Below are 20,359 nucleotides of genomic sequence, written 5' to 3'. Positions count from 1 at the left end.
AGAGGTTTTTTCACCTATGGGACAAAGTAAATGGTGGAGAGGGAAATGGAGTTGCCAGGGGAAAAAAGAAAAACAGATGAATTAAAAGGCATTATAATATGAAACGTTATAAAGAAAAAAAACTTGCAGAGAAATGTTTCCCACTTGTTTGAATGTATATGTGTTTTATCTTATGTTGATCAGTGCACTGATGCACACCACCAGGAAGGGAGCAGGCTAATTCCACCAAGCAAACAGTTACAGAGCACATATTGTGTACTGGCAGTCTCACTGGAGCTAAAGGTGTGAAGGTAAATAAAGCACATTTTTTCCTGGAAAAAAAAAAAAAGCTTAGATACAACTCGGATTTTTCTGACTGAACATTTTCAGGTGGACTTGTTAAGTGAAACTGCTTAACCCAAAGGAGAAATTATATCTCTATATATTTCATGTATGTATCTCTGTATACACAGATATGGGCTTCCCTGGTGGCTCATGTCTGTTGATGGTAAAAAATCTGCCTGCAGTGCAGGAGACCTGGGTTCAATCCCTGGGTCGGGAAGATCTCCTGGAGAGGGGAACGGCTATCCATTCCAGTATTCTTGCCTGAAGAATTCCATGGACAGAGGAGCCTGGTGGGCTATAGTCCATGGATTGCAAAGAGTCAGACACTACTGGGCGACTAATTTTTTTAATACACAGATATATATGTGTGTATGTATATATACACACACACATATATACATATATATTAAGGATTTTGGAGTCAAACTTACTTGTGTCCAAATCCCAGCTTTACCTCTTTTTGTCTAATTTAGGAAAAGTTACTTTAATTCTTTGAAGACCTTCTATGTTTGGATACTGAGTTTTCTCTTAACCAGGGGAAATATACCTTGTATTTTTGTTGTGTGCGTGCTTAGTCACTCAGTCATGTCCAACTCTTGCGACCGCATAGACAGTAGTCTGCCAGGCTCCTCTGTCCAAGGGATTCTCCAAGCAAGAATACTAGAGTAGGTTGCCATTTCCTTCTCCAAGGGATCTTCGCAAACCAGGAATTAAACCCAGTGCTCCTGCATTGCAGACAGATACTTTACCGACTGAGCTAGCACAAGCTGGAATCAAGATTGCTGGGAGAAATATCAATAACCTCAGATATGCCGATGACCCCACACTTATGGTAGAAAGTGAGGAAGAACTAAAGAGCCTCTTGAAGAAAGTGAAAGAGGAGAGTGAAAAAGTTGGCTTAAAACTCAACATTCAAAAAACTATGATCATGGCATCTGGTCCCATCACTTCATGGCAAATAGATGGGGAAACAATGGAAACAGTGACAGACTTTAATTTTGGGGGTCTCCAAAATCACTGCAGATGGTGACTGTAGCCATGAAATTAAAAGACGCTTGCTCCGTGGAAGAAAAGTTATGACCAAGTTAGCATATTAAAAAGCAGAGACATTATTTTGCCAACAAAGGTATATCTAGTCAAAGCTAGACCCACATCAAAGGTCAGGGGCAGCGGCCAAGAGGAGCTACCCCACGTCCAAAGTGAGGAGCAGTGGCTGTGCTTTGCTGAAGCAGCTGTGAAGAGATACCTCACGTCCAAGGTAAGAGAAACCCAAGTAAGATGGTAGGTTCTGACAGAGGGCATCAGAGGGCAGACAGATGGAAACCACAATCACAGACAACTAGCCAATCTGATCACATGGACTACCGCCTTGTCTAACTCAGTGAAACTAAGCCATGCCATGTGGGGCCACCCAAGACGGACGGGTCATGGTGGAGAGGTCTGAAAGAATGTGGTCCACTGGAGAAGGGAATGGCAAACCATTTCAGTATTCATGCCTTGAGAACCCCATGAACAGTATGAAAAGGCAAAAAGATAGGACCCTGAAGGATGAACTCCCCAGGTCGGTAGGTGCCCAATATAAATCTGGTGATCAGTGGAGAAATAACTCCAGAAAGAATGAAGGGATGGAGCCAAAGCAAAAACAATACCCAGTTGTGGATGTGACTGGTGATAGAAGCAAGGTCAGATGCTGTAAAGAGCAATATTGCATAGGAACCTGGAATATTAGGTCCATGAATCAAGGCAAATTGGAAGTGGTCAAACAGGAGATGGCAAGAGTGAACGTTGACATTCTAGGAATCAGCGAACTAAGATGGACTGGAATGGGTGAATTTAACTCAGATGACCATTATATCTACTACTGTGGGCAGGAATCCCTCAGAAGAAATGGAGTGGCCATCATAGTCAACAAAGGAGTCCGAAATGCAGTACTCGGGTGCAATCTCAAAAACGACAGAATGATCTCTGTTCGTTTCCAAGGCAAACCATTCAATATCACAGTAATCCAAGCCTATGCCCCAACCAGTAATGCTGAAGAAGCTGAAGGTGAATAGTTCAATGAAGACCTACAAGACCTTTTAGAACTAACACCTAAAAAAGATGTCCTTTTCATTATAGGGGACTGGAATGCAAAGTAGGAAGTCAAGAAATACCTGGAGTAACAGGCAAATTTGGCCTTGGAGTACAGAATAAAGCAGGGCAAAGGGTAATAGAGTTCTGCCAAGGGAATGCACTGGTCATAGCAACAGCACAACAACACAAGAAAAGACTCTACACATGGACATCACCAGATGGTCAACACCGAAATCAAATTGATTATATTCTTTGCAGCCAAAGATGGAGATGCTTTATACAGTCAGCAAAAACAAGATAGGGAGCTGACTGTGGCTCAGTTCATGAACTCCTTTTTGACAAAATCAGACGTAAATTGAAGAAAGTGGAGAAAACCACTAGACCATTCAGGTATGACCTGAATCAAATCCCTTATGACTATACAGTAGAAGTGAGAAATAGATTTAAGGGACTAGATCTGACAGACAGAGTGCCTGATGAACTGTGGATGGAGGCCCATGACATTTGTACAGGAGACAGGGATCAAGACCATCCCCAAGAAAAAGAAATGCAAAAAAGCAAAATGGCTGTCTGAGGAGGCCTTACAAATAGCTGTGAAAAGAAGAGAAGCAAAAAGCAAAGGAGCAAAGGAAAGATATACCCATTTGAACACCGAGTTCCAAAGAATAGCAAGGAGAGATAAGAAAGCCTTCCTCAGCGATCAATGCAAAGAAATAGAGGAAAACAATAGAATGGGAAAGACTAGAGATCTCTTCAAGAAAATTAGATTCCAAGGGACCATTTCATGCAAAGATGGGCTTGATAAAGGACAGACATGGTATGGACCTAACAGAAGCAGAAGATACTAAGAAGAGGTGGCAAGAATACACAGAAGAACTGTACAAAAGAGATCTTCACGACCCACATAATCATGATGGTGTGATCACTCATCTAGAGCCAGACATCCTGGAATGTGAAGTCAAGTGGGCCTTAGGAAACATCACTACGAACAAAGCTAGTGGAGGTGATGGAATTCCAGTTGAGCTATTTCAAATCCTGAAAGATGATGCTGTGAAAGTGCTGCACTCAATATGCCAGCAAATTTGGAAAACTCAGCAGTGGCCACAGGACTGGAACAGGTCAGTTTTCATTCCAATCCCAAAGAAAGGCAATACCAAGGAATGCTAAAACTACCGCACAATTGCACTCATCTCACACGCTAGTAAAGTAATGCTCAAAATTCTCCAAGTCAGGCTTCAGCAATACATGAACCGTGAATTTCCAGATGTTCAAGCTGGATTTAGAAAAGGCAGAGGAACCAGAGATCAAATTGCCAACATCTGCTGGATCATCGAAAAAGCAAGAGAGTTCCAGAAAAACATCTATTTCTGCTTTATTGACTATGCCAAAGCCTTTGACTGTGTGGATCACAATAAACTGTGGAAAATTCTGAAAGAGATGGGAATACCAGACCACCTGACCTGCCTCTTGAGAAACCTGTATGCAGGTCAGGAAGCAACAGTTAGAAATGGACATTGAAAACAGACTGGTTCCAAATAGGAAAAGGAGTATGTCAAGGCTGTATATTGTCACCCTGCTTATTTAACTTCTATGCAGAGTACATCATGAGAAACGCTGGGCTGGAAGAAGCACAAGCTGGAATCAAGATTGCCTGGAGAAATATCAAGAACCTCAGATATGCAGATGACACCACCCTTATGGCAGAAAATGAAGAGGAAATAAAAAGCCTCTTGATGAAAGTGAAAGAGGGGAGTGAAAAAGTTGGCTTAAAGCTCAACATTCAGAAAACGAAGATCATGGCATCCAATCCCATCACTTCATGGGAAATAGATGGGGAAACAGTGGAAACAGTGGCTGACTTTATTTTTCTGGGCTCCAAAATCACTGCAGATGGTGACTGCAGCCATGAAATTAAAAGACGCTTACTCCTTGGAAGGAAAGTTATGACCAACCTAGACAGCATATTCAAAAGCAGAGACATCAGTTTGCCAACAAAGGTCCATCTAGTCAAGGCTATGGTTTTTCTAGTGGTCATGTACTGATGTGAGAGTTGGACTATAAAGAAAGCTGAGCACCGAAGTAATGATGCTTTCGAACTGTGGTATTGGAGAAGACTGTTGAGAGTCCCTTGGACTGCAAGGAGATCCAGTCAGTCCACCCTAAAGGAGATCAGTCCTGGGTGTTCATTGGAAGGACTGATGTTGAAGCTGAAACTCCAATACTTGGCCACCTGATGTGAAGAGCTGACTCACTTGAAAAGACCCTGATGCTGGGAAAGATTGAGGGCAGGAGGAGAAGGGGACAACAGAGGATGAGATGGTTGGATGGCATCACTGACTCAATGAGCATGGGTTTTGGTGAACTTCGGGAGTAGTTGATGGACAGGGAGGCCTGGCATGCTGCAGTTCATGGGGTCGCAAAGAGTCAGACACAACTGAGTGACTGAAGTGAACTGAACTGAGTCAAAGCTATGATTTTTCCAGTAGTCATGTATAGATGTGAGAGTTGGACTATAAAGAAAGCTGATCGCTGAAGAATTGATGCTTTTAAACTGTGGTGTTGGAGAAGACTCTTGAGAGTCCCTTGCAGTGCAAGGAGAGTCAACCAGTCAGTCCATGTTAAAGGAAATCAGTCTTGACCTTTCATTGGAAGGAGTGGTGCTAAAGCTGAAATTCCAATACTTTGGCCACCTGAAATGAAGAATGGACTCATTAGAAAAGACCCTGATGCTGGGAGAGATTGAAGGCAGGAAGAAAACGGACAACAGAAGATGAGGTTGTTGGATGGCATCACCGACGCAATGGACATGAGTTTGAGTAAGCTCTGGGAGTTGGTGATGGACAGGGAAGCCTGGCATGCTGCAGTCCATGGGATCACAAAGAGTTGGAGATGACTAAGTGACTGAACTGAACGAGGGAAACATTCTCTGTTAAGCCCTGAATTGAATATAACTACAATTTCGTTACTTGATGTTTCCTCAAATCACATAGTTTCCAAAACCATGTATCTCTTCTCCATTCTCTGCTTTCAACCAATCGTCAGCAGCCTGATCAGAAAATAGTGTTCTAGAAATAATCCTGACCCATGCAGTTTGTTTTCACTACTGATGTATTCTGTCCCAGAAAAAAATAATTTTTGTAGTTTTGTAATACATACTCTGTTTTTACATCAGTTTTTTCACAATATCATTACACTTTAGACTTACAAAGTGTGTGATCATGAATCTTGATTCTAGAGCATTAGGGTTGTTTCCTGCTTTTTGACATTCTTCGTTATCTTGCCCTTTCTTCATCCCATGAAAGAGGATGAAAATGTTCACAGATGAAAATGTTCAATGACACAAGGCTAACTACCAAGCCCCCAGCCCACCACTAGAAACCTTTCTTCCAAGTCATCATTAACCTCATCTCTGGGTGCAGTTATTATATTCCTGCAGTGTCATCTAACTTGCTTTTCTTCAGGTCCCCTGGAAGAATCTCCCAAGTTAGTAGGCACAACCTAAATTCTCACCTATTCTTCGTGTTTCTAGTTGTTCTTGGCCATTTGCTCTTGGGTGCCACACAGTGACCTCAGACTCAGTGTGTTCAAATCTGTCCCCCTCCACAGTTTTCCCATGGCTGTCAGTGGCCCCACTGTTGTAATCTAACCTCTCAGCTGGTTTTCTTGTTTCCATCCCTGCCACCTGCAGTCCATGTTCACGGTACAGGCAGAGTTATTGTTTAAACATGTAAGTCAGATCACTTCACTACCCTACTTGATTTTCTCCCATGGTTTCCCATCTCACAATGCCATGGCCTACAAGGCTCAGTTTCATTGGTACCTACTCATTTCTCTGACCTCACCTAATATCTATCTTTCACTCTTCTCTAGCACACAGGCTTGTCTGTCTCTTGAACACACCAAGGTTGTTACTGTGGGCTTACTCTTTTCCCTTGTTAGACCATTCTCTTCAAAGACCTTTGCAAGCTTGGCTCCTCATCATCAAGCCTCAGCTCAAACATCACCCTCTCAGAGAGGTCTTCTCTGACCATCTAATGTAAGCAAGTGGCTCCTAGCATACAGTCATGATTTATAACTTTACCCTATTAGATCAGCATATTTTTTTGTTGCCTGTGTCCATTGGACTGCGAGTTTCATAAGAACTGGGAATCATCTGTCTTGTTTATCACCAAATACTTAGACCCTTGAAGGGTACCTAGCAGTTGGGAGTAGCTTAATAAATGTGTTGAATGAATACATAAAGGACTCTTACTAACTATATATCTCTTTACTCTTTACCTCCAGTTTGTCATCATATCAGTTCTTCCTTGGAAATGTCTCCTAGATTTGCTTTTATCCTATCCGCACCCTCCTGCCAGCACTTGCATTTGAGCCTCATCTCTTTGTGCCTGGTTTGTTGCAGTGATTCTCCACCCAAGTTGTTCGCTTTTTAGAATCACTTGGGGAGTTTTAAAAAATGACAGTGTCCAGGCTCTCAGTTCAGTTCAGTCGCTCACTTGTGTCCGACTCTTTGCAACCCCATGAATCACAGCACGCCAGGCCTCCCTGTCCATCACCAACTCCTGGAGTTTACTCAAACACATGTCTATCGAGTCGGTGATGCCATCCAGCCATCTCATCCTCTGTCGTCCCCTTCTCCTCCTGCCCCTAATCCCTCCCAGCATCAGGTCTTTTCCAGTGAGTCAACTCTTCTCATGAGGTGGCCAAAGTACTGGAGTTTCAGCTTTAGCATCAGTCCTTCCAAAGAACACCCAGGACTGATTTCCTTTAGAATGGACTGGTTGGATCTCCTTGCAGTCCAAGGGACTCTCAACAGTCTTCTCCAACACCACAGTTCAAAAGCATCAATACTTCGCCGCTCAGCTTTCTTCACAGTCCAACTCTCACATCCATACATGACCACAGGAAAAACCATAGCCTTGACTAGACAGACCTTTGTTGGCAAAGTAATGTCTCTGCTTTTGAATATGCTATCTAGGTTGCTCATAACTTTCCTTCCAAGGAGTAAGCGTCTTTTAATTTCACGGCTGCAGTCACCATCTGCAGTGATTTTGGAGCCCAGAAAAATAAAGTCAGCCACTGTTTCCACTGTTTCCCCATCTATTTCCCATGAAGTGATGGGATTGGATGCCATGATCTTCGTTTTCTGAATGTTGAGCTTTAAGCCAACTTTTTCACTCTCCACTTTCACTTTCATCAAGAGGCTTTTGAGTTCCTCTTCACTTTCTGCCATAAGGGTGGTGTCATCTGCATATCTGAGGTTCTTGATATTTCTCCAGGCAATCTTGATTCCAGCTGGTGCTTCTTCCAGCCCAGCGTTTCTCATGATGTACTCTGCATAGAAGTTAAATAAGCAGGGTGACAATATACAGCCTTGACGTACTCCTTTTCCTATTTGGAACCAGTCTGTTGTTCCATGTCCATTTCTAACTGTTGCTTCCTGACCTGCATACAGGTTTCTCAAGAGGCAGGTCAGGTGGTCTGGTATTCCCATCTTTTTCATAATTTAGCACATATATGAATATGTCTGTAGGATAAACTTGTAAACATTTAACTGGAATTCTGAGTCAAAGGGTATGTGTATGCATTTCTAATTTTGATAGATATTACTAAATTGTCCTCCTTTAAAAGTTTTACTGATTGATATCCACACCAACTATGTAGTAATTTCTCATGTGTACCATTCCCAGGAGAGAGGTGACCTGTGTGATATTTTTAGGAGGATAGCTGTCCATTTCTGTTGCTTTTCCAGGATTCTCTATAATCATCTCAGAAAGATCAACCAGTCTTTAGATCTGTTAACAGGTTTGGTTAATTTGAATATTCAGCATAAGGACTGTAGCTGACACCAAGTCAAAGTGACAGTATAGTCCATGGAATTCTCCAGGCCAGAATACTGGAGTGGGTAGCCGTTCTCTTCTCCAGTGGATCTTACCAACCCAGAGATTGAATCCAGGTCTCCCACATTGCAGGCAGATTAAACATGTCCTAGAACTTAGTAGATAACAAATTTTTATTCCACATACTATAAAGTATCTTTAAAAAAAAAAGCTCTACTCTATCAAGTTTTACCCAATTCAACTTTTTATTATGAAAAATTTCAAACATATGTATAAGTTGGAACATGTCCATGTACTCACCATGAAAATTTAATGTTTGTTCATTTTTTGTACATATATATATATTGAATGGTTTACAGGTAAGTTGCTGATATTCCATTGAGTATTAAATAAAGCTGAAAATTCATTTTATGTACTATAAATCACCTTTTATAAACAAATCTATACACTATTGTGAAAAATGTTTCACATTTTTCTTTTTTTTACAAATTATATCCCTTTCTCCAAAAGGATAAGAAGTGTTTGATGGCATCTGATATCTTCTCCTTAAATGTCAAAAGACATATCCATGGAAGAACAAGGTTCAAAGGAAGTAGGGGGTGACCAGGTGACACCAGAATTTCTCTTAGTAAGGGAAATATCTTTAGTGTCTTTGTTTAGGAAAATATCTTGATAAGTCATTTGAGAATGACAAGTGAGAGACCTTATACAGTTTCACAGTGTGAGAGTACTAAAGGTCTGTGAATATTGTACTTTAAAATGGTTAATTTTATATTATGTGAATTTCACTTAATTAAAAAAAAAGTGAGCCCCTATGAGAATGAGTTGACAGGAGAAGAGGAAGTGAAAGTGAGATATAGCTAATATAATTTGCATGAAAAGAGCATGGACCAAGAAGTTGAGGTGGAGCAGAAGGAGACCTGCAGTGGGTACTGAGCCATGGTGGGAGTCTAGAGACTGAGGAAAAGCAGCTAAGAATTTTAAGAGCATACATGTCTAATATTCAGTTTTAATTTGCTGGCCTCCATCTCCTGAAACCAATAAAAGTCAGTGATACACAAAAATGCCTTGTGTGAGCAGGAGTGTGTGTGTGTAAACCCTTCTCTGGAGCCACACAGGGCAGAACAGTGTAGCACGTGTGCCAGCGAGATGGTCCAGAAACCTCTGAAAAGGGGCACTTCAGAGCCAGAGATGAGCAGAACACAAACAAGTCACCACTGCTTCCTCCCAGAGTCCTTGGGGAGTCAGAGGGTCTGTGAGACTGTCCTCATAGGAAGAGGTGGTTGAACCAACTTAGCCTGACTCTCAAAGAGGAGGCACCTTTGGTTGACATCTCAGTGGCAATAAAGTATCGTTTCATTGACTTAGGGGTTCATTCTTGATTAGTCATCCATCATACTTGTAAGGAAATGCCTCTTTCTAACAGCCAGAAGACCAGACCTTCAAAGAAGTGGATCTCACGGGTTGTCAGGGCTGCACTTCTAACACTTCCCCTTGGAGTCAGCTTCCCAGATTGTCTAGAACCAAGCCTGGTGCTTCAGAGGCTGGGTTCCCAGAGGCTGCCTTATATAAACCTGAGGTGTTTTTCATTTGAAAAACCCAACCCCTTAACTTGACTTCTAATTGGATGGTGATAGTAGGAAGTGGTGGAGCCCCTTGGGAAGGGCACTCCTATGGGGAAAGAGGGAAGACCGTTTTGTAGCATTCCCTAGTTCTCTTATAGAATTCTCTAGTTCTCTTAGTTCTCCATTCAAATCTGAGAGAGATTTGTGTGTTAAATGAAGGTTGTCAGTCTCTGTCAGTCTCTCTTCATAAAATAAAGTGATAATGATGAGCAAGCCCTTATATATATATATGGACCAGGCACCATGCCAAATCTCATGTGATCGGAGACAGGTGTAGTTAAATCTGCGCCCCCCCCCCCTCCCCCCCACCATTTAATAGGTTAAACATTAAAGTTTAGAAAGGTTATGAATTTAAGTGACTTGTCCAAAGTCACACATCCAGAATATAAATAAGTTTGACTGTAAAATCTGTGGGCATAAATGTCATGCTAATAGTTAAGTATAAGCAACTGTTGGGGTTTTTCCCATAAAAAGGTTTTGCTCATAGTAGATATATAGTCAATACTGACTGTGTTGAAGGCTGCTTTATTCATTTTAAATGTTGCATATAAGCCTAAGTCTGTTTTGCACACCAACCAGACAGCATTTGGGCCCATTATGTGTCCTCTGAGTCATGGTCTGTTGCCAAAGCATTGTTGTGAAATATTTCAGAGGAAATTCTAGGCAAAGAAAAGTTATGTGTTCCAATATTTGTCAGTCAAACTTAGAGAAATCTTGGCTCCTTTGAAAAACAGAAATCCACTTCTGTGTTCTATGACTCTCTATAAATACAATTTTTAAAAATACAGATATAGCTCAGACCATCAACACTCTAATTCATTGTTTTCAAAACTGAATTTCTTTTGAACTGAAGAAGAATAAAACTGAATTTCTTCTTTCTTCTTAGAACTTCAAAACAAATTTGGGGACATTCATAAGATTGCCAACATTATTTTGCAAATTGGCCAAGGTCATTAAAAAAAACTTGCCACCATTCATCACCATCCTTTAATATAAAAAAGTAAAGTGAAAGTGAATTCGCTCAGTTAAGGTCATGTTATAATAAAGTACAGTCCTTTAAATTCAATAGATCTAGATTTCTTAAATGCTTGCTATTATATTCCTTTTTTTTTTTTCGTCAAGGACCATGAAAACTTCCTCACTTTCAATATTTGAAAACTATTGGTCTAGATAACCAAAGTCTATATTAAAAAATTCAGTAGAGATTTTGGTACCTCTAATGCTTACTGAATTCAATTATCTTATATTCAAAAGGATATATATATGTGTGTGTGTATATATATATAAAAGATCTTGGTTACGAAAATAGATTAATGACTTAATTGGCTTTCTCTTCCAAAATTGCTGATCCTAAACTTTGGAAGGGAAAAATATCTAACTGATTCCCAACTTACAAATTTACAAAATTTTGCCAAGTTTTCAGGATTTAGGGGGAAAAAACAGTATTTCTACTATAAGACTTCATAGGTTTATATTTCATATTGAAAGTCAATCAGTAATGATTATACCATGATAATATTTACATTTCACAGGGAAGCAAAATACTTGCAGACTCGCCGTGTCTCTGTCTAGAGATCTGCTATTTATTTGCATTCAGATAAATTATTTGTTTTCATTCATCCCCAGAATAGTTAACCAGACTAAATAAGTTGCATTCATGCATTTTAATGTCAATGTACAAATGGTTTTCCCAGATTTTATTCTTTTCAATCAATTCCTCCAAAAGATGTCTAATCACTCCTAGGTTCAGTTACTCCAACATTTCACAGTGTTGTCATTTCTATATAGTAAACCAAAAAACAATACTTGCTTTGAGGAAATCACAGAGCCATACTCTAGCCATTTAGAACTTTATTCTGGTGAGAGAAATCCCTTGAACTCCATTTCCAACCTAATTTGTGAGTAAATGATTTTGCCTATCACATAGCTATATGGCATTGTATATACTGATATATAATATTTGTTCTTTAGTTGATGAATCACTTCTGGAGGTTATAAACCCCTAGCTAGGACTGTAATGTCCTGAAGGACAAGAATTGGCCATAGTACCTGCTATGAGCACACTGGAGCATCAGCAGTGCTTGTTAAAAGAGTGACGTAGCTTGGTGAGGAATATTAACAGGAAAAGCTCTGCTGGACGTCATAGGGATGGGGCTCACTGCCCCTGGGTGAGTGGGGGAAACTGTGTGGAGGAAGTAACAGCTGAGTAAAATTACAGTATAACCAAAGTAGAATGGAGAATGGGATGGAGGCATTCCCACTAGAAAATGCTAACAAACATACAAAAAAATGAGAAGGTAAAAATATTTTGAGAATGATAGGTAAGAATTTTGCCAGGAGCAAAGGTAATGGCAGTTTGAAAAATAAAGCTGATGAGTAGGAGCCTGGTTGTAGAGAATGCAAAAAGTTAGGCTGATTTGGGATTTTCCATCAGAGAGCAAGACGTGATCCAAAATGGTAATAGAAAAACATTAATTGTGTCTCTGCATTGACTCCCAACATCATCATCTTCCAAAAATGTTATGAGAAGAGGTACTTTCACCCTTTAAGTGCTAGTCACGTAAAAGCCTACACTTCATTTGTTCCAAAGTCTTGGCTCCAGGGAGCCTGAAGAATTGCCCTGGAGTTTGGCAAATTCCTCATGCCCTCAGATCCTATTAAGACCTCTGGCATCTCAAGGGACTCCCCATGAGTTCCCGCCTCCACATTTTTACACAAATTATATATCCTTTTTTGTCCCCCAAGCTCGTCCTCTTCCTCAAAACCTAACCTCCTCTGGAAGGACTTCTGAGAGTATGACTTTATGTGACTCTCTTTGTTTCATTATTCAGAAAATCCATCCCCAACATCATCATGCCACATTTAATTTCTTTAAATTACAAAATATACACATTATTGTATATTTATGTCTAAGCACGTTGTCATAGCCATTAGGAAAGATCCTTCCATCTACATGCCCCATTACATCTTTCATCTAGGACCTCCCTCCCACACCTACCCCAGCGCCCCGAACTTCATAGGACAGTGTGGGTATCCTTGGTGAGTACTGGTGGATTAAGAGCTTGCCCTGAACCACGGAGGGTTTCTTTGGAGCTGAAGTCCTATGGACTCCATGAACTCTGGGTTTTCCACCTCTCTCTGGCTCCAACTCCTTTTCACCAGCATGTGTAGAGCTTCTAGAACAGTTCCTACCAAGAGAGAATCACTGCCTCCTTCCTATCCTAGCCCCAGTTTCTATGGGTCTGCTAGTGATGATCAGAATACAGGCTATTAATGTGCCATGCTGTTAATAACCCGGGATTGGGCACCATGAACAGTAAGCATTTAAAGAGAAAAAAGGAAAACTCATTTTTATTCAGGCTTAATTTCTTCCTAACTCGTGTATGTGTGTGTGTGAAAGTCGCTGAGTCATGTCTGACTCTGTGACTCCATGGACTGTACCGGCCAGGCTCCTCTGTCGATGGAATTCTCCAGGCAAGAATACTGGAGTGGGTTGCTGTTTCCTTCTATCCTTCATCTATTTTCTCTGTGAGTAGCAATGCTAAGGGACACCCCCCCCCCCACCCCGCCACAACATACACACCTCATTCCATCCCTCCACATTTTCTTTAGTGTCTCTAGGGCCTGTTTGTCATTTGATCTCTTGTGGGGAGAGACCCAGCTGAGGGAATCTGTGCTGCCAGAGGGACAAAGGTATATTTTTATCTCCAGGTGCCAGCCTGGTGAAAACCATAGCACTTAAGGATTTGAAGCTGGCTCTCTTCCTTGGCAAAAATATGTCTTAGATCACTTGACCCTGCATGCGTTGGCTTTGACTGTGACCAACCACCACTTCAGACTGAGCTTGAGAGTCCCACTTCATGGATGCAAATCATGACAGAGCTCAGCATCAAGTCTAGGAAGTAAGTCCAAGTGGTTTGATTTGCATGGAGGAGCTCTTGTCGCTGAGTGAAGCCAGCCAAATTCCCTGGGCTTCCCAGCCTCCGGAAATCAGCCTTACAGGCCCCGGGGGGCCTGGGCCCAACAGGGTGGGCGGGATTTGACTGTTCACTGCCACGGCTGCTGCGCCCAGCGCTGGTCACTGCCATCCGTTTCGCTCCATTTTACAGCCTCGGAATCCCCCAGTGCATGTTAGTGGTTAATACAGCAGCCAGGAGACGCCAGACAGCTCTCGGCACCTGGTTCAAATTTAAGGCTCATTTACACATGATGTCACACACGCATTGTCAGCGCGAGGGAGGTCAGGATGGTTCATTTTGGGAAGGTTCACATTGTTGAGTCTTTACAACACTCACTGCTATTAATGCCTTAACCATCTGACTTGGATTTCGGTTTTCTGGCATGAGGTAATCCCAGGCACTAGATTTATATGCTGAATGGGGAGCTAGCAGTGGTGGCTGATCATGCCGGTTTGCAGGTCTGCACCTCTGGAGCCTTGGGATGGAATTAGAGGGCCACATGGCATGTAGCAAATCATGGAGGTTTTGAGCAGGAGGAGACTGAGCCAGACCTGCAACAGGGGCTGGGGAGGGGGTGTTTGCCTGAGGCAGGAGGCTAGACTGAGGAGAAGAAATTAAGCCCAGAGGCAACAGGAATTCCTCTCCTTTGGCCATATATATTTTTTAATAATTTAAAAAATATTTACTTATTTATTTATCTGCACCGGATCTTAGTTGCGGCATGCAGGATCTTTTTTTAAGTTGCAGCATGCCAGCTCTTCGTTGTGGTGTGTGGGATTTATTTCCCTGATCGAACCCAGGCTCCCCCAGAACCCCATTGGGAGTGTGGAGTCTTAGCCACTGGACCACCAGGGAATTCCCTATTTGGGGTTGTTACATTACCTATCCTTTTGTTCATCATCCATAGAAATTCTAGGCCCACCTTCCCGGGCTTCAAGTCTCTCCTGTCCCGTGAAACCTTTCCCGGCTCCCCTGGCCCATAGTGATCTCTCTCCTGAAGGCTTGAGTACTTTCGTTAATAAAATAAGACAGTCCTTAATTTGTGCTACTAGCTTATTTCACCCTCACATCAATCCTATGCAGAAGACACTATTATTTCCATTGTTCAGATGATGAAGTAGCTTCAGAGAGATTAAATAACATGTCCCATGTCAGAGCTGATAAGAGCCCGGATGGAAGACTGATTCCAAAGTCCAGCTTTTGCACCACGGGAGTAGGTCACGTACGGCGTAGCAGTGCTACACTGCCTATAATCCTTAGTGCAGTAACATGGGAGACACAGTCTTCGCCTCAGGAAAATGCCGCAGAGGAGTACACAGTAGTACACATGAGGTCGAAGGCCTCATGTGTGTATGTGTTGTCTGTTGTCTGCCTGGAAGTAACTGCAGGGCAAAAGCTTTCACTTCTGCTTTCCCAAATCCCCTTACCTCCTAGCTCCCCGGGGGATATACTCAGATAGGATGGATGGATACCACCAGCCTTCCTTCACCCTCACATGAGATAGTTTCCTACCTAAAACATATTAAAGTGTTGCAATCTTTGGATAATCACCCCTATCACTTGCTATTGTCCTCTAACAGAAAACTGATCTGCCTGTTACATTTCCAGTAAGAGTCTCCTTACCTTATAGGAAGTTCAGAGAATGTCCTTTAGTCCTGCTCTTGAAGGGTAAGTAAGGGTCAGTCAGTGAAAAGGACTCATTAGAAAAGACCCTAATGCTGGGAAAGATTGAGGGAGGGCAGGAGGAAAAGGGGGCGACAGAGGATGAGATGGTTGCATGGCATCATCGACTCAGTGGACATGAGTTTGGGCAAACTCCGGAAGATAGTGAAGGACAGGCAAGCCTGGCATGCTGCAGTCTATGGGGTCCCAAGGAGTTGGACATGACTGAGAGACTGAACAGTGAAAAGGAGTGAAGGAATGTGAAGGAACTCCAGGCAGAGGGGGCAGCATGCACAAAGGCTTAGAAGCATGATAGTGTGTTTCCAGGAACACACCTGGACTCTGACTGGAAGGGGCTCGGAGTTGGGGGTGGAAACCCAGTCATACCTGACCCTTCTCTGCTGACACTTGAGCAATGCGAATGATTCTCCTGACCTCCTAACCTGGACCCCAGGGAAGACGTCTCTGAAGACTGTTTTCTTAGGAAATGTGTCCTCAGAATGACCTACAGTTGTTTTTCAGGGTTCTTGAACATAACCCACGTTAACTAGAAACTCAGGCAGTTGAACACTCCTGTCATAAATCACCATGGCTTCAGAGCAGGATGTAGTGGGCAGTTTGCGAGTCGTTCTGAGTGTCTTGTGCCTGCCCCTGTCTCTTTCCCACCCCACTCTAAGCCTCAGAGGCTGACCCCCTGGGGCTGTGTCAGTAGGTTCCCTTGCCTCTGGCTTCCCATTGGATTCAGCGAGAGCTCAGAAAGGGGAAGACAGTGACGTCAGGGTATTTATCCCCTCTGCCACTCCCTCCCTGCCAGGCGACTGTTGGCTGCACCTCCCTACCAAACACACAACTCCTGTCAGGGGGCCTCTCCACACAGCCAACTGTGCCAGCGTCCGGGTTCTGTCAACCTCCCCTCTTGCCCCTTCAGTCACAGGGCACTAATAGCTGCCTCCTCCATTGTTACTAGCTCTCACAGGCTGAATTTTGTCCCATCAGATTCACATGTTGAAGTCCTAACCCCCACGACCTCAGAATGCAACTGTATTTGGAGGTAGGGCCTTTAGAGGGTGATTAAGTTAAAATGGGACCATTGGACTGGGCCCTGATACAACCTGACTGCTGTCTTTATGAGAAAATGTGGGCACACAAAGAGACACCAAGGAGGTACATGTACAGAGGAAAGACTATGCAAGGTCACAGTGAGAAGATAGCCTGCAAGCCAAGGAGAGAGACCTCAGAAGAAACCAAACCTGTAACACCTTGATCTTGGACTTCTAGCCTCCAGAACCGTGAGCAAATAAATTTCTGTTAAAGACACCCAGGCTGTGTTGTTTTGTTATAGCGGCCTTAGCAGACTAATGCACTGTATGCAGCCCTGAGGGTGCTTCACTATCCCTTGCTGATTTCCTTGAGCTTTGCTTATTACATTGTACGAGTCCCCTTTACTAAAGTTTCCTTTTGAGTGTGTCATCTGTTTCTTGCTGGGACTGAGTGACACACAAGCTTAGACCAACAGGAGGATTTAGTGACAAAGGCAAGAAAGTGTACCACTGAACACAGCTACCACTTAGAAGTCCCCCACTCTCCCCACCTGGGGATACACCAGTACTACTCCAAGACATTTCCTCTGCTCTGGGGCTAAATGACTTCAGGTTAGTCATTCCCTAAGAGCTTCAATTTTACTATCTGTAAAGAACAGATGACAAAAGCTCCCACTCTAGGGGTATTTTGAGGTGAGCGTTGGGTGAAAATGTGAAAGAACCCTACGAAGAACCGCAGTGCTCTTCCACAGTATGTCTGTAAGCAGTGCCACTGATGAATGTGCACGAGTGTTGCCATCTTTGAAGGCAAGAGAATGATGGATTCTGCTATGAAAGGCAGCCCTGAGTGTAGTCTAGTGGGAGGCTCTGCTCTATGTTCAGCAGTTTCCCATTAGCTCTTCATTAAAAAGAAAGAAATCAACTTTAGTTTCACATGGATACAGGCCCCATATGGACAACAGGCACAATGCACACATCTCTTCACCGTGTCCCTGCGCTTTGGAGGAAATGAAGTCAAATGAACCAGCCAGAGGCCAGAACAGCTCAGACAACGCAACAGGTGTGCAGTGTGGACCAGGAGCAGAGTGCCTTCAGAGTCTTGTTTGCTTTTTCCAGTAAATGAGGACCTTGACCATGTTATTGTTGTTATGCAGTCACTAACTCATGTCCAACTCTTTGAAACCCCATGGACTGCAGCCCACCAGGCTTCTGTTCATAGGATTTTTCAGACAAGAATACTGGAGTGGGTTGTCATTTCCTTCTTCAGGGGATCTTCCCAACCCATGGATCAAACCTGCGTCTCCTGCATTGCAGGCAGATTCTTTACCACTGAACCTCCAGGGAAGCCCCTCAAACATGTTCTCCTCACCTGCAAAAGCTGAAACAATCTTCACTGCCCCCCAGAGCTCTGAAGAGGGAGATCCTGATATCACACGGGGGGATGCTGTGAGAGTGGGGGCAGGTGCCCACCTCCAAGATGGTCTCAGTGAGGGGAGGACAGGCTGTGGACACTGAGGCAGGGCCTGGAAAGTCAAGGACCCCAGGTAGCCTCTGGCATCCCACTTGCCTTCTCTGCAAGCTGGACTCTCCACTGTTCCCTCCCAGCATGGGGCAGGACTCGGCTGGATCCCTGGCTCTCCAGGAGATAGAGCTGACCCCTGGAAGGCTGCTACCTGCAGAGAGACAGGACCGCCTTAGCCAAGTGAAAAGAGAATGAAAAAGCTCACCAAGTAGCAATCTAGAAGGGGTGTCACCCCCGCTGTTATTTTAAAAATTCCAAACTGCAAGTTTACTACTTTTTGGGTATCCATCACAAAAGCTGAGGTCACAGGGGGGATCACCTCTCCTGAAATCAAGGATCCATGCGGGCCTGTGGGGAAGCGTGGGACATGAGCCCGGGCTGACCCGGGGTGCAGATGCCACCAATAGAATCCACCTGGAGTCGGTAAAGAACTGGTGGAGAGTGAGCATGGGCTGGAGAGGGAGCACGGAGCCCCGAGGGACTATGGATATAGAGGGGGTTTGCGTCTTCTCACAGGCTTTTTTCCATGGAGCTCTCACCGAAAAGACTGCTCAAAGTCCTGAGAATCCCCTCGATAGGGTCTGGAGGAGGGGAAAACATCCTCTGCAGGAGGGTTGGAAAGCCCTGCTGGACCCTCCCCCATCTCCTTTCTGGAGCAAAAAACCCTTATCTGCTGGAGAAAGGGCAAAACACTGTTTCCCTTAGAGCGCTGGCAAAACTGAGGGAAGCAAAATCAAAAACCCTCCACCCTAACGAAGGGGTAAGAATTCAGAAAAGGAAGACTCAGACTATTGCTGGCAGATGCTCTCTACAAGAAATGTTGAATTTCTTCAGGAGGAACGTGAAGCAAGATGGAGGCGCCCTGGAATTTGAGTAAACGCAGGTAAAATACACTTAAAATTTTTGATTGTTCTAAAAGATAAATGATGGTCAAGAGTAAAAAAAAAAATAGTAGCAGTGTATTATGTGCGTATGAAATGTAAAAGTATTATAAAATGTATAATAAGAGTACACATGTTGGATCAGGTTTGGCAATATCCTGTTGTGAGGTCCTATGTTATACATGTTAAGAAACCAGAATTCAACTGAGTGAATTTTAAAGGTCCTATTGGCTTTATTCAGTGATTCATAAATTGGGCAACAACCAATCTAGCAGGTAAAAAGGGACTCTGAGGAGCTATAGGCAGGCGGAAGCAGGAACAAGGAAGTTGTATCAGGCAAGAAAGCAGGCTGATTATTGCAAGGACACTTTCCTTTACAGCGACCATCCCCAACCTTTGTGGCAGCAGGGACTGGTTTGGTGGAAGGCAGTTTTTCCAGAGACGGGCAGGGGAGATGGTTTCAGGATGATTCAAGCACTTTACATTTATTATGTGCTTTGTCTCTGTTACTATTATATCAGCTCCACCTCAGATTATCAGGCATTGATCACAGAGGTTGCTTTAGAGGATGGTGGGGATCTATCAGGTAGACGACCTGACTGGGGCTGAGCACGTGCTTCACGATTGATTGGTTTAAGAGTCCATTTCTGGGCGAGGCCAAAACCTAATCGAGTCTCAGTTTGGTGACTTGGGGCTTAGTGTGACTCCATTTGGAGTTGTCTGGTTTTTAACAATTCTCACCTATCGATTAGACTTTCTGTCTGAGAGACACAATGAAAATTTTAAGGCTTGAGTGCTCCTCCCAGCGACCACTCTGGATTTCCTCCAGTTTTGATGAATCTCTGTGTGGTATTTATGGGTCATGATGTCGTGTTCACAGTTTTTTAGTGGGCCATTCTCTTTGTTCCTTTTCTGATGTTCTGTACATAAGGAGATCATTTGGTTGGTGGTTAGCAGCTGTGAACATGTATTTAAAGCTTTTGAGAGACTACAGCGCACCAGGGAGACTGCCGTGATTATTACAAGCAGAGGAATTCCCAGTGTCTGGAGGGCACTTCGGTGCTAGGGTCCCCAAGACCCAGACCAAGCAGAATCAAATAAGTCAAAGAAAGACCCTGTTGAAAGAGTCACTTTCTTAAGCCAATGGCTTGTTCAGTTGATCCTGTGCAGTTGAGTTTCAGCTTCCCTAGTAGTGTCAGTTCTCATGCCGCAAGTGGTTTTGGCCATAGCACAGACATCTCCTTGCTCAGCTAAAAGATAATCAAGGGCTGTCCTGTTATCAAGAACGACTTTGGCCAGAGAGTCTAGAGATTTTTATTGGGCAGCTATCGCTTCAGCAGCAGATTCTGAAATATCTTTGAGAGTTAAGGAGAGGTTTCTGATCATTACTTTGTTTGGAATTACTTCTAGCCAGGGGTGTAGGGATCTGCCAG

The sequence above is a fragment of the Bubalus bubalis genome, chromosome 11 (genome assembly GCF_019923935.1).
Source record: "Bubalus bubalis isolate 160015118507 breed Murrah chromosome 11, NDDB_SH_1, whole genome shotgun sequence".
NCBI lineage: Eukaryota > Metazoa > Chordata > Mammalia > Artiodactyla > Bovidae > Bubalus > Bubalus bubalis.
This window is presented reverse-complemented; position numbering follows the sequence as displayed.